Source organism: Myotis myotis, unplaced genomic scaffold (genome assembly GCF_014108235.1).
Source record: "Myotis myotis isolate mMyoMyo1 unplaced genomic scaffold, mMyoMyo1.p scaffold_m19_p_4, whole genome shotgun sequence".
In the NCBI taxonomy this organism is placed as follows: domain Eukaryota; kingdom Metazoa; phylum Chordata; class Mammalia; order Chiroptera; family Vespertilionidae; genus Myotis; species Myotis myotis.
The window spans coordinates 26,348,720-26,360,560 of NW_023416346.1; the positions used below are offsets into that span (position 1 = coordinate 26,348,720).

Here is an 11,841-nt window from a genome sequence, read left to right on the forward strand (position 1 = left end):
ATGAGGTACCATCTCACACCTGTCAGACTGGCTCTCATCAACAAATCAACAAACGACAAGTGCTGGAGAGGATGTGGAGAAAAAGGAACACTTGTGCACTGCTGGTGGGAATGCAGACTGGTGCAGCCACTATGGAAGACAGTATGGAGTTTCCTTAAAAAACTGAAAATGGAACTCCCATTTGACCCTGTGATCCCACTTCTAGGAATATATCCCAAGAAACCAGAAACACCAATCAGAAAGGATATATGCACCCCTATGTTCATAGCAGCACAATTCACCATAGCTAAGATCTGGAAACAGCCTAAGTGCCCATCAGTAGATGAATGGATTAGAAAACTGTGGTACATCTACACGATGGAATACTATGCTGCTGTAAAAAGGAAGGAACTCTTACCATTTGCAACGTCATGGATGGAACTGGAGAGCATTATGCTAAGTGAAATAAGCCAGTCAATGAAGGAAAAATACCACATGATCTCACTCATTCATGGATAATAGAGACCATTATAAACTTTTGAACAATAATAGATACAGAGGCAGAGCTGCCTCAAACAGATTGTCAAACTGCAGCAGGAAGGCCGGGGAGGGTTGCGGGGCAGGAGGTAGGGGGGTAAGAGATCAACTAAAGGACTTGTATGCATGCATATAAGCATAACCAGTGGACATAAGACATTGGGGGATAGGGGAGGCTAGGGGACTGTCTAGGGCGGGGGGATAAAATGGACACATATGTAATACCCTTTGTAATACTTTAAGCAATAAAAATTAAAAAAAAAAAAAGATAATAAAAAATAAATAAATAAATAAATGCTTCAGTGGTTCCACCACTCATTCCCACACACCCTATCATTTAGCCATACCAAATTAATAAGCCACTCTGAAAACACATTGTTGTTTAGTGAGTGATCCATTAATTAATCTGTACTCTTTGGGTTTGCTCAATACAAAACTCAACTTGGACAAGCTTAGACAAAAAAAAAAAGGAAATCACTGAAAGGAATAAAGCTGAGGGATCTGGTTTTCTGCAGGGACATAGCTGGGTATCAGAAACAACTGAACCTAGGGAATTACTATCTCTCTATGATCTCCACTCCTCCCTATCTCTCACCCCAACTTCTGCCTTCAGCTTTGTTCTCTTTCACTGCACATCAGCATCCTTTACATGATGAAAACCATGACCAGCAACATCTCCTGAGTTTTACCTGTTACTACATCTGCCAATAGACAGACACTGAATTTATTTATTCTAGGTTAAAATATAATACTTAGATTCCACATATGAGTGAGATCATGTGATACTTATCTTTTTCTGACTGACTTATTTCACTTAGCATGATACTCTCCAGGTTCCTCCATGCTATCTCAAAGAGTAAGAGATCCTTCCTTTTATAGCTGCATAGTATTCCATGGTATAAATGTACCTCAGCTTTTTCATCCTTTCATCTACTGATGGGCATTTGGGCTGTTTCCAGATCTTAGCTATTATAAAATGTGCTGCTATGAACATAGGGTTGCATACCTTTTTTCTGATTGGTATTTTGGGACTTAGGATATATTCCTAGAAGTGGGAGACATGGAAGTGCCGGGAGCCGGTCCATCCTTGCTGTTTCAAGGGACCTGGCATATATGGCATACTGTTCTTAATATGTTTGCTCACCTTCTTGGCACTATGTGTTTTAACCAAGGTCTCTGAGAAAGGTTGTTTCCCCAGGTAGGGATTTTCCCCTGAAGTTAGGGAGGGAATAAAACCTCTTAACTAGTGCCAGGTGGGTAATTAATCACTTTAACTACGAACAATCATGCTTAAGCTACATAATCTTTACTCCCTGGAATGGAGATAAGAAACGCCCTAACCTTTGTAATAGAGATTGATAGGATTGAATCAACTGGTATAAATACAGATGTAATAAGACAGCAAGAGACAGAACTTAGAATACAGAACCAGAAGAAGACAGAACGAAGAACACAGAACCTACTCAGAACCTAGAGACAGAAGAACTTCGCTGGAGAGAACATGGCAAAAGATCCTGGACTGAACCTGACTACAGAAATTGGCAAGAGAACCTGACTAGAACCTGGTGACTGAACCTGGCTGGAGAACCTAGCGAGGGAACATGGCTACAGAACCTGGCTGGAGATCCTAAGCAGAACTTCGCTGGAGATCCAGACCAGAACTTGGCTGGAGATCCTGGCTAGAGATCCTGGCTAGGCTGCTGATCAACTGAACACTGTCTCCGTGTCCTTCCTTCTTCGCCGACTCCGTCTACGCCTTTGGGAACCCCTGGACCCGCTGGGGTTGGACCCCGGCATGGAAGCATGGAGAAGAGTGCAGAATCTCAGATGGAAGGTGGGGGAGGGTAGGAGGGTAGGAGGTAATCAACTAAAGACATTGTATGCATATATGCATAACCCATGGACACAGACAATAGGGTGCTAAAGACCTGGGGCAGAGGGCAGGGGCAGGATGGAGGGGGTCATTGGGGGGAAAAGAGGGACATATGTAATACTTTCAACAATAAAGATTTATTTTTAAAAAATACAATAGAGACTTCTGGTCAAGATGGCAGTGTAGGTAAATGCAGTACAAGAATCTTATATGCATGCATATAAGCATAAGTAATGAATGCAAACGGGGGGTGGGGGACAATGGGGGAATAAGGACACATTTGTAATACCTTAATCAAAGAAAAAAAGTAAAATAATTAAAATTTTTTAAAAAGAATCCTCAAACAACCACATCAAAATTACAACTAAACTACAGAACAAACACCATTTAGAACTACCTGAAATCTAACTGAATTGAAGTTCTATAACTAGAATATTTAAAGAAGAAGTCACATAGAAACTGGTAGGAGGGGTGGATATGCAGAACAGGCTGGTCCCATACTGACATGTGGAGTATAAAAATTGGGAGGACCCTGGTTGGTGTGGCTCATTTGGTTGGAGCATTGTCCCATAAACTGAAAGGTTGCATGTTTGATTTCCAATAAGGGCACATACCTAGGTTGCAGGTTCAGTCCCCAGTTGGGCTGCATATGAGAGGCAACCAATCAATGTTTGTCTCTCACCTCTCTCTCTCTCTCTCTCTCTCTCTCTCTCTCAAATCAATAAAAACATATCCTTAGGTAAGGATTTTAAAAACTGGCAGGATATCTCATCTTTAGATCTCCCCCCATCCCATGGTTTCAAAGCCAGAATGATAAGTACCCATAACTCCTGGCTGTAAAAACCAGTGGGGATGGTGGCTGAGTGAGACAGAGGGCTGCTGGAGTCCCAGGCAGTTCCTTCTAAAGGTCCTAAATACAGACTTACTTGAACTCATTCCTACTGACCTCCAGCATGCTGGGGCAATATCTTAAAAGAAACAAGGGACATATGGAGAGGAACTGCATTGTGTGGCATTAGGGTGAGATTTGTGGCGGGGGGGAGGTGAGGACAACATTCTGCTAGACAAAAGTGCTGACAGAGACCTAGGTTGTGGTTTGATCCCTGGTTGAGTGCATTCAGGAGGCAACCAATCAATGTTTCTCTGATCTCTCTCTCTCTCTCTCTTTCTCTCTCTCTCTCTCTCTCTCTCCCATTTCTCCCATCTCTCCCTTCCCTCTCTCAAAAATCAGTGAAAAAACAACACATATACTTGAGTGAAGTTTTTGGGGGTTTTTGAAGTACTGGAAGAGGCCATTGTTCATTTTCTGAGACCCCCACCCCCCACTACAGAGCCAACAGTTGGGTACCATATCTGAGTCTTCATAAATCTGGTTATCACTGTCTGCCCCACCCTGGTGATTCCCTGAGATCTCACCCAACCAAACTTGTGGGCCCACCAAAGCTGATTCCAGTGGCTTTTCCATACAAATGGCCTACCTTGGCTCACACTTCAGACTTAACAAAAATCTCTGAAACAAGCAGCATCTGGCCTCCGTGTGCCCCATACCTCTTGCTAAGTGGCCCCAGGCACAGCACTGGCAGAATTCCACCTTGATTCTCAGCTTGATGTATCCAGGGCACCTCCAAACCCAGCACAAGTAGCAGCCATCTGCAGATCACTTTGTAGCTTGTGCCAGGTGGCCCCAGGCAAGGCACTCGGCAGACAATTTCAGACCATGCTAGATTACAACCCTACCACCTTCGTGATTGACACACTCAAGCGGTGAACTTGGTGAGCACCAAAGCCCCACTGAAGCAAGTCCTGCTCCACAGGGGCTTCTCCTGCACAGCAGCTCCTCCACCCTAGTCACGGCCAGTCCTTGCAGACAATTGGACTGAGGATCAATCTCTCCAAGTGATGTCAACAACAATCAAGGCTCACCTACAACAGGACAGTGAACACAGCCCACACAGGAACATATCTACAGTGCCCAGGAAGGATACGACCCTGGGCACTACAGGATATTTACTACACAAGGCCACTCTACCAAGTCCAGGAGAAATAGCAGCTCTACCTAATACATAGAAACATAGGGAAGCAGCCAAAATGTGGAGACAAAGACATAGGTCCCAAATAAAAGTACACGAGGAATCTTCAGAAAAAGAACTAAATGAGATGGAGACCGGCAAACTACCAGAGTTCTAAACAATGGCAATAAAGATGTTCAAGGAAATTAGTGAGTAATTCAAGGAACTTAGTGAAAACTTCAATAGGAAAAAGGATATAGTAATCATAAAAAAGAACCAGTCAGAAATGAAGAAGAAAATAACTAAATCAAGAATAATCTACAGGGAATCAACAGTAGAGTAGATAAAGCTGAGAATCAAATCAGTGATTTGGAATATAAGAAGGCAAAAAACACCCAATCAGAACAGCAGAAAGAAAGAAGAATCCAAAAGATCCTCTGGGACAACTTCAAGTGTACCAACATTTGCATCATGTGGGTGCTGGAATGAGAAGAGAGAGAGAGCAAGAAATGGAAAATCTATTTGAAAAAAAATTACAGAAAACTTCCCTAACTGGGTGAAAGAAACAGACATATAAGTCCAAGAAGAACAGAGAGTTCTAAACAAGATGAACTCAAAGAGACACCATAATTAAAATGCAAAAAATTAAAGATAAAAAGAGAATTTTATAAGCAGCAAGAGAAATGCAATTAGTCACCTACAATGGAGCTCTCATAAGACTGTCAGCTGATTTCTCAACAGAAACTTTACAGGTCAGAAGGTAGTGGCAAGAAATACTAAAAGTGATGAAAAGCAGAGACCTATAACCAAGATTACTCTACCCAGCAAAGCTATCATTTAGAATTGAAGGACAGATAAAGACTTTCCCAGAGAAGAAAAAGCTAAAGGACTTCATCACCACCAAACCAGTATTCTATTAAATGTTAAATGATCTTCAAGAAGAAAAAATGATATAAAAATATGAACAAAAAGTGGTAATAAATACATGTCTATCACCAATTGAATCTAAAAAAAAATAAATGAACAAGCCAAATACAAACAGACTCATAGATACAAATAACATTTTAATGGTTTCCAGATGGGAAGGGTGTTGGGAGATGGGTGAAAAAGATGAAGGGATTAAGAAGTACAAATTGGTAGTTACAGAATAGTCAGTAGGATATACCAATCAGAAAGGATATATGCAACCCTATGTTCATATCAGCACAATTTACAATAGCTAAGATTTGGAAACAGCCTAAGTGCCCATCAGCAGATGAGTGGATTAGAAAACTGTGGTACACCTACATAATGGAATACTGCACTGCTGTAAAAAAGAAGGAATTCTTACCATTTGCAACAGCATGAATGGAACTGGAGAGCATTATGCTAAGTGAAATAAGCCAGTCAATGAAAGAAAAATACCACATGATCTCACTCATTTATGGATAATTAAGAACATTATAAACTGATGAACAAATATAGATACAGAGGCAGAGCAACATCGAACAGACTGTCAAACTACAACGGGAAGGCCGGGGATGGGGGGAGTGGGTGGGTAAGAGATCAACCGAAGGACTTGTATGCATACATATAAGCATAACCAATGGACATAAGGCACTGGGGGGTATGGGAGGCCAGGGGAATGTCAAAGGGGAAAAAAAAGGAGACATATATAATACTCTTTGTAATACTTTAAGCAATAAAACAATTTAAAAAAAAGAAGTACAAATTGGTAATTAGAGAATAGTCAGTAGGATATAAAATGCAGCATGGAAAATATCCTATCTAATAAAGAGGGAATATGCTAATTGACCCTCACGCCATCGCAAAGATGGTGGCATCCGCAGCCAATAAGGAGGGAATATGCTAATTGACTGCCCGCCCTCAAAGATGGAGGCACCCACAGCCACAAGATGGCAGCGCCCAGTCCCCTCAGCCCTGCTGGGATGGCAGGCGCACAGCAAGGCTGGGCTCGCCTGTGCCACGTGCCTGCCTCCGGAGTCCCCCAGTCCCCTCAACCCCCCAGCCATCCAGGGCCAGCCTGAGGCTCAGGTAACCAGGCCGGCCAAGGCTTGAGCTGCCAGCAGTGGCAGCAGCAGAGGTGTGATGGGGCGTCACCTTCCCCTGATCGCTGGGTCGCCTCCTGCCCCTGAGGGCTCCCGGACTGTGAGAGGTGGCAGGCTGGGCTTGAGGGACCCCCCCTCCAGTGCATGAATTTTCATGCACCAGGCCTCATAAGATTGTAATAACTATGTAAGGTGGCAGATGCATACTAGATTTACTGGCGTGATCACTTAGTAAGTTATATAATGTTTAATCATTGGGGTGTACACCTGACACTAATACATTATTGTGTGTCAACTGTAATTGAAAAATTAAAAATGGGGAGGAAGCATGACTGCTTCCAGGATTTGGCCAGGCTTGCATGCTGAATTGTCAACAATATGCAGTCTGATGATGTTATCTGGAATACACTAGGAAACAAGTAACTTTGCTCCTTCAAAATAAGAACTAAGACACAGAGCCTTTGCAGAAATGAATACAGCCTGACTAGACTGTGTAACCTATTGCCTTGTTCCCTGGCAAACAGTTAGTATGCCACTATCAAAGAGATAAAGGACAGTGCTAGTTGTATATGAAGGTGATAAAACAGGTAGCTTTTCCTAGGCATCTCTGGGAACGAGTCTGGCTTCATAATTATGAGAAAGCATTAGAGCCAATAGATGAAAATCTAATTTACTGGCCCCATTTCATTCAACACAAGTGTAAGCTGAGTTTCACCATGATTACCCAGTACCTAATTTGAATTTGAAGACTTACACTAAAGCAACAGGGGAAACTTGTTCCTTTGAGTGAGAAGGTGGAGCAGAGGGGAAAAAAGAAGAGAGGAAAAGGCATTAATCACTGCTCAGCTGGACAATGTCATTGAAAAGGAATTGCTGGAGAGACTTAAACAAGGTATGTATGGCAACATCTACAACTTCCCCATTCATGCCTTGGACAAGGCCCTGGAATAGCAGGAGGCAGAGAGTGACTCAGATGCTGAGGATAAAGATAAGGAAGATGATGAGGAAGATGTGGGAAAAACAAAGTTTGTGAAAGTTGATGAGGTAGATGAGAGTGACATAAGAGATTTTGAGGATATGAATAACCTGGATGCCAGCATTGATGAAGACCAGAATGAGAAATCCTCTAGTGCGGAAGAAGAAAAAGCGCTTGATGCCAAGCACAAATGCAAATACCCTTGAAAGGACCTTTATAAAGAAATGGGCATATGTGGCAATAGAGTATGAGCAGGAGACAGAGCCTGCGGCTAAGGCCAAAACCATGTGATTTCTGTTCATCACTTGACATTTATAACAGGACTGAACATTTTGAACTTTATTCTCATCACATACATACCTCCAGTTTTTACTCTTTACATTGTATTTAACCCAATATTTGTGTGTTTTATATTTATTCCACTCTGTAGGGCAATAAATCTGGGAGGATGTGGAGGAAATCCTTAAATTGTAAACAGAGTATTTTTATAGCTTTGGCATGTGTTGAAGTGACAGTTTGAGTACGAGAAGCTCAACAGATGAGTTTGTGGTTATAAGTATTTCTAAATTTTAAATGCTAACCACCATGAGTGCCTCCCACAGCTTTATTCAGAAATGTCCAGACTTCAACGTTTTCTTGTTCTTTCCCTACTTGTATGGGAGTGGAAGGGAAGAAGGAAAAAAAGATCTAAATTATAATGTCCAGTATAAAAATACCTATTTTTTCTTAAATAATTCCATTTATACAAAAAGAAAATCCTCTTCTCTTTAGGAAAGTAATACAAATCTTCAGTTCCACTGTAGGGAGTACCTTCAGAAAGCCATTGTAATTTTCTAATATAGTTTACCACCTTGTTGTCTTTGCAGCTTTGGGGAATTTTAGCCAGGAGACTCTGAAACATTAAACCAAATAGGCTTTGATTTTTACTTTTTTCTTTACCTTGGTTCTTCTTTCTTGGTACCATAATCAAAGGAAATATTGGATGACACCAGGGGACAGTTCACAGAACAAGTGTAACTGTAAAAACTAACATCATGCTTGGAAATGTCCTACTGGCTCATGGAGAAGCAGCTTAATACCAGCTAAGGTGAATTAGATGAGATCTAGGACTTGAAAACTGCCTGAGATTAAAGATCCAAGATAAAGTTTAATCTGAATAAAACAACAAACTATGCTCTCTCTAAATATTTTTAGAATATGAATTTATTTTCATGCTGTCATATCTTTCCAACTGAAGACTTCTAAATGGGGTAATAAATGAGGCAATAGTTTATTAAATATATATAAATACATACATAGTTATTATATGCTATGGCTTTGAAAAGTTCTTTTTTGTGGAACATGAGACCAAAGAATTGCCATGTGCATAAATGAGAATATGGAAAAACATAGTTGACCCGTAAAAACTGAAAACATTTCTGGAATCCAAATTAGTCTACCTGTACTATTACTCCTTGGTGGCTTATAGCCCATTATTTCACTTGTTTTTTAATTTAATGACTGGAACAGAACCTAAATTGTACACACTCTTGATTATGATTCTTTTGTACATTATCTGTCCTAGCCTCAGATATATTTTCTAATCTTCCTGACTTTTGGTCTGAATGGTTCTGAATACCTTTCTTCAAACTCTATTGAAGGCTAGAGGGCTCCAGAGGTGGAGACCTGAACCCTCCACATTCATTTACAGACTTGATCAGATACAACATTCATTTATAGACTTGGTCAGCCACGTGAATAGTAAATTAGAAGTAGGAATTACTCAAGGATAATGAGGCTTAACTGAAACCACATTGCAGCTTGTCCCTTACCTTCACTTGTCCTTGAGAGCAAGGTCCAGGAGAAGCAGGCAGTCTGTGGCCTCCTTTAACAAGGCACTCCTAACAGGTTCAGGTGTAAGGCTTGGATCCTTTGCATACCAATTCAAGAGATCCTTCAATAAGACCACAAGTCTACAGGAAACTCTGGAATCAAAAAGAAAAACATGTTCATACTCTTAATCAGGATGTTAAACTGGAGACTTCAAAGACCATCTAGTATAAAGCCCTCATTTCATAAATGAAGGAACTGAAGTCAAATGACTTAAAGACCACAGAATTAGAAGCAGAACCAGAGACCAGGCTCCAGTTTTTTTTTTAACTTCAAGCCCCCTTTCATTTTCTATAGCATACTGCCTATATACACACCCTGGCCTGGCTAAGAATACCTTGTTCTCCTCCAGAAGCCTGGTTCCACTCTAAGGAAACAGCCTCTCCTAAACACAGAGAATTGGGATCTCCTCTTACCAGGGGCCTATACTTTTGGCCAGAGAATAGGAGATGGCCCATAGTCTTTAACTTTGATGCAGTCTCAGGCTGGGAAGTTACAAATAAAATGAGGGAAATAAGCTCGGCTTCTGGGACTTAAGTGTCAATTTGAATTTTCTGTCATTTAATTCTAGATCCTAGCTTACCATCAGTTAAGCCCAGACTATTAACTTATACTTATTAGCCTTTTGAAAAGGTTAATAAGTATAAGTGATAGTCGCACAAATTGGAAATATACTTAATGCCACTGATCTGTATGTTTAAAAACAGTAAATTTTATGTGCGTTTTTTTTACCACAATAAAAACTAAAAAGCCTTAAAAAGGAAAGAAAAATGAAAAATAACTTTAAAAAATACACTAGAGAATAATTGAATCTGCTCAGCTAAAGTGAAACACTTGCTAGAATCATGTTGATGGGGGTGGAGAGGGTAGTTCCCAGGAAATAGGAGGGCTATTGCATAGATATGCCATAAATTCCTACTACCTTATATTTGCTCCTGTGTCTTACCCTCATCTCTGCTTGTGTAGTTGTTCTACTTTGAGCTATATTCTCCTCTCATTTCTCTAAACTCCTTAAAACTTGATATCAATCATCTGGTTCTTGGTTATAACACTATCTTCCCTTTTGGCTTGACTATTTCACAGGTTTATTAATTTGCATGCCAATGACATTTTCAATGGTTTGGGGCACAGGGAACACACCTTGTATTTCTTCAGAGTGCTCCCACTGTTCCTAGAGTTGTTATACTGCATAGTAATTGTTCACATGCTTCCTGATTTTAACTGAAAATTTATTAGATTTTCACAGTAGAGAAGCTTAGATCCTGAACAAAAATTATTCATCTCCCCACATGTAACTCTAGTCACTAAATGGAAAGAATGACATTCTATTTCATTCCATCCATCCACTGGAAAACATTTAATGATTTATTACTTTATTTCAGCCACTGTGTTAACTGCTTAGGATACAGGGAAGAATTGGTTAAGGTATCTGCTGCCCTTCAGGGCACAGTCTAGCTGGCAAACAGACATGGAGACAAATAAATTGTTACCACACCAGATAATGAGTGTCTAAAGCAGGGGTGGGCAAACTTTTTGACTCGAGGGCCACAATGGGTTCTTAAACTGGACCGGAGGGCCGGAACAAAAGCATGGATGGAGTGTTTGTGTGAACTAATATAAATTCAAAGTAAACATCATTACATAAAGGGTACGGTCTTTTTTTTTTTTTTTTAGTTTTATTCATTTCAAACGGGCCATAGTTTGCCCACGGCTGGTCTAAAGGGAGTACAGATTGCTGAAGGAGCCCGGAAGAGGTGATTATAGGTGGATCTCTGGTCTTGGGATTAGAACTCCTAGGAAACAATTTATTATGTAATTGATTGTAACCTACCTGAGATCACTCATCTTTAACAGTTTCCTTACAAGCTTGAGACTCCAAAATGGGTGAAAGGGAAGAAATTTCCTCTTTTCAAAATTCTTTTCTCAGAGATGGGATTCAGTGTCCTAACTTTCTTCCTGTCAGCTCATGTGGGTATTCCCCACCTCTCCCTTCCCCCCACCAGCTATCTGCTGCTTTATGAGCAATCTCAGGAGAGGAAAACACACTGATCCTCTTCCTCCTTGCACAACCCTGTTTTATGGATCAGAATAGCCAGGAAATCAGGCAGTCCACTGAAAGGATCTTGCAACTGGGGCCTTCTACCAAATTATTCACCCTCTGATGATCATCTGTTTTAAATACTACTGGATGATGTGTTGAGACCTGGACTATTTCCTCTATAAATCTACTTTATAGAAGGTTAAGCTCTACTCTAATATGGAGGTGTGACTTGACTGAAATGTCAAATAAATTTTGCTTCACAGTTATTATAAGTAAACTGAGATGTCTGAAAAATCAGGCACCATGAATTGCCGCTTCCCTTTCCATGGTTCTGATTTGTAACTAGTAGTTGTGTATATTTCAGTTCACTGAAGACTCTGGCTATGCAAACCTCTTTTTTACCAGCCACTAAATATGCAGGAAACTATCCTTCATAGGTTCCAAATGTCATAGAAGAGCAACCAGGTCAGCAAGGAGGGAGAAGAGAAAAGAATGAAGTGGCATTTATC

The 11,841-nt window shown here is 40.7% G+C and overlaps 1 pseudogene; it reads left to right on the top strand.

The window, feature by feature from the left end:
* Window positions 1-6,824: 6,824 nt before the first annotated feature.
* Window positions 6,825-7,713, top strand: LOC118654395 (annotated as a pseudogene).
* Window positions 7,714-11,841: the final 4,128 nt, after the last annotated feature.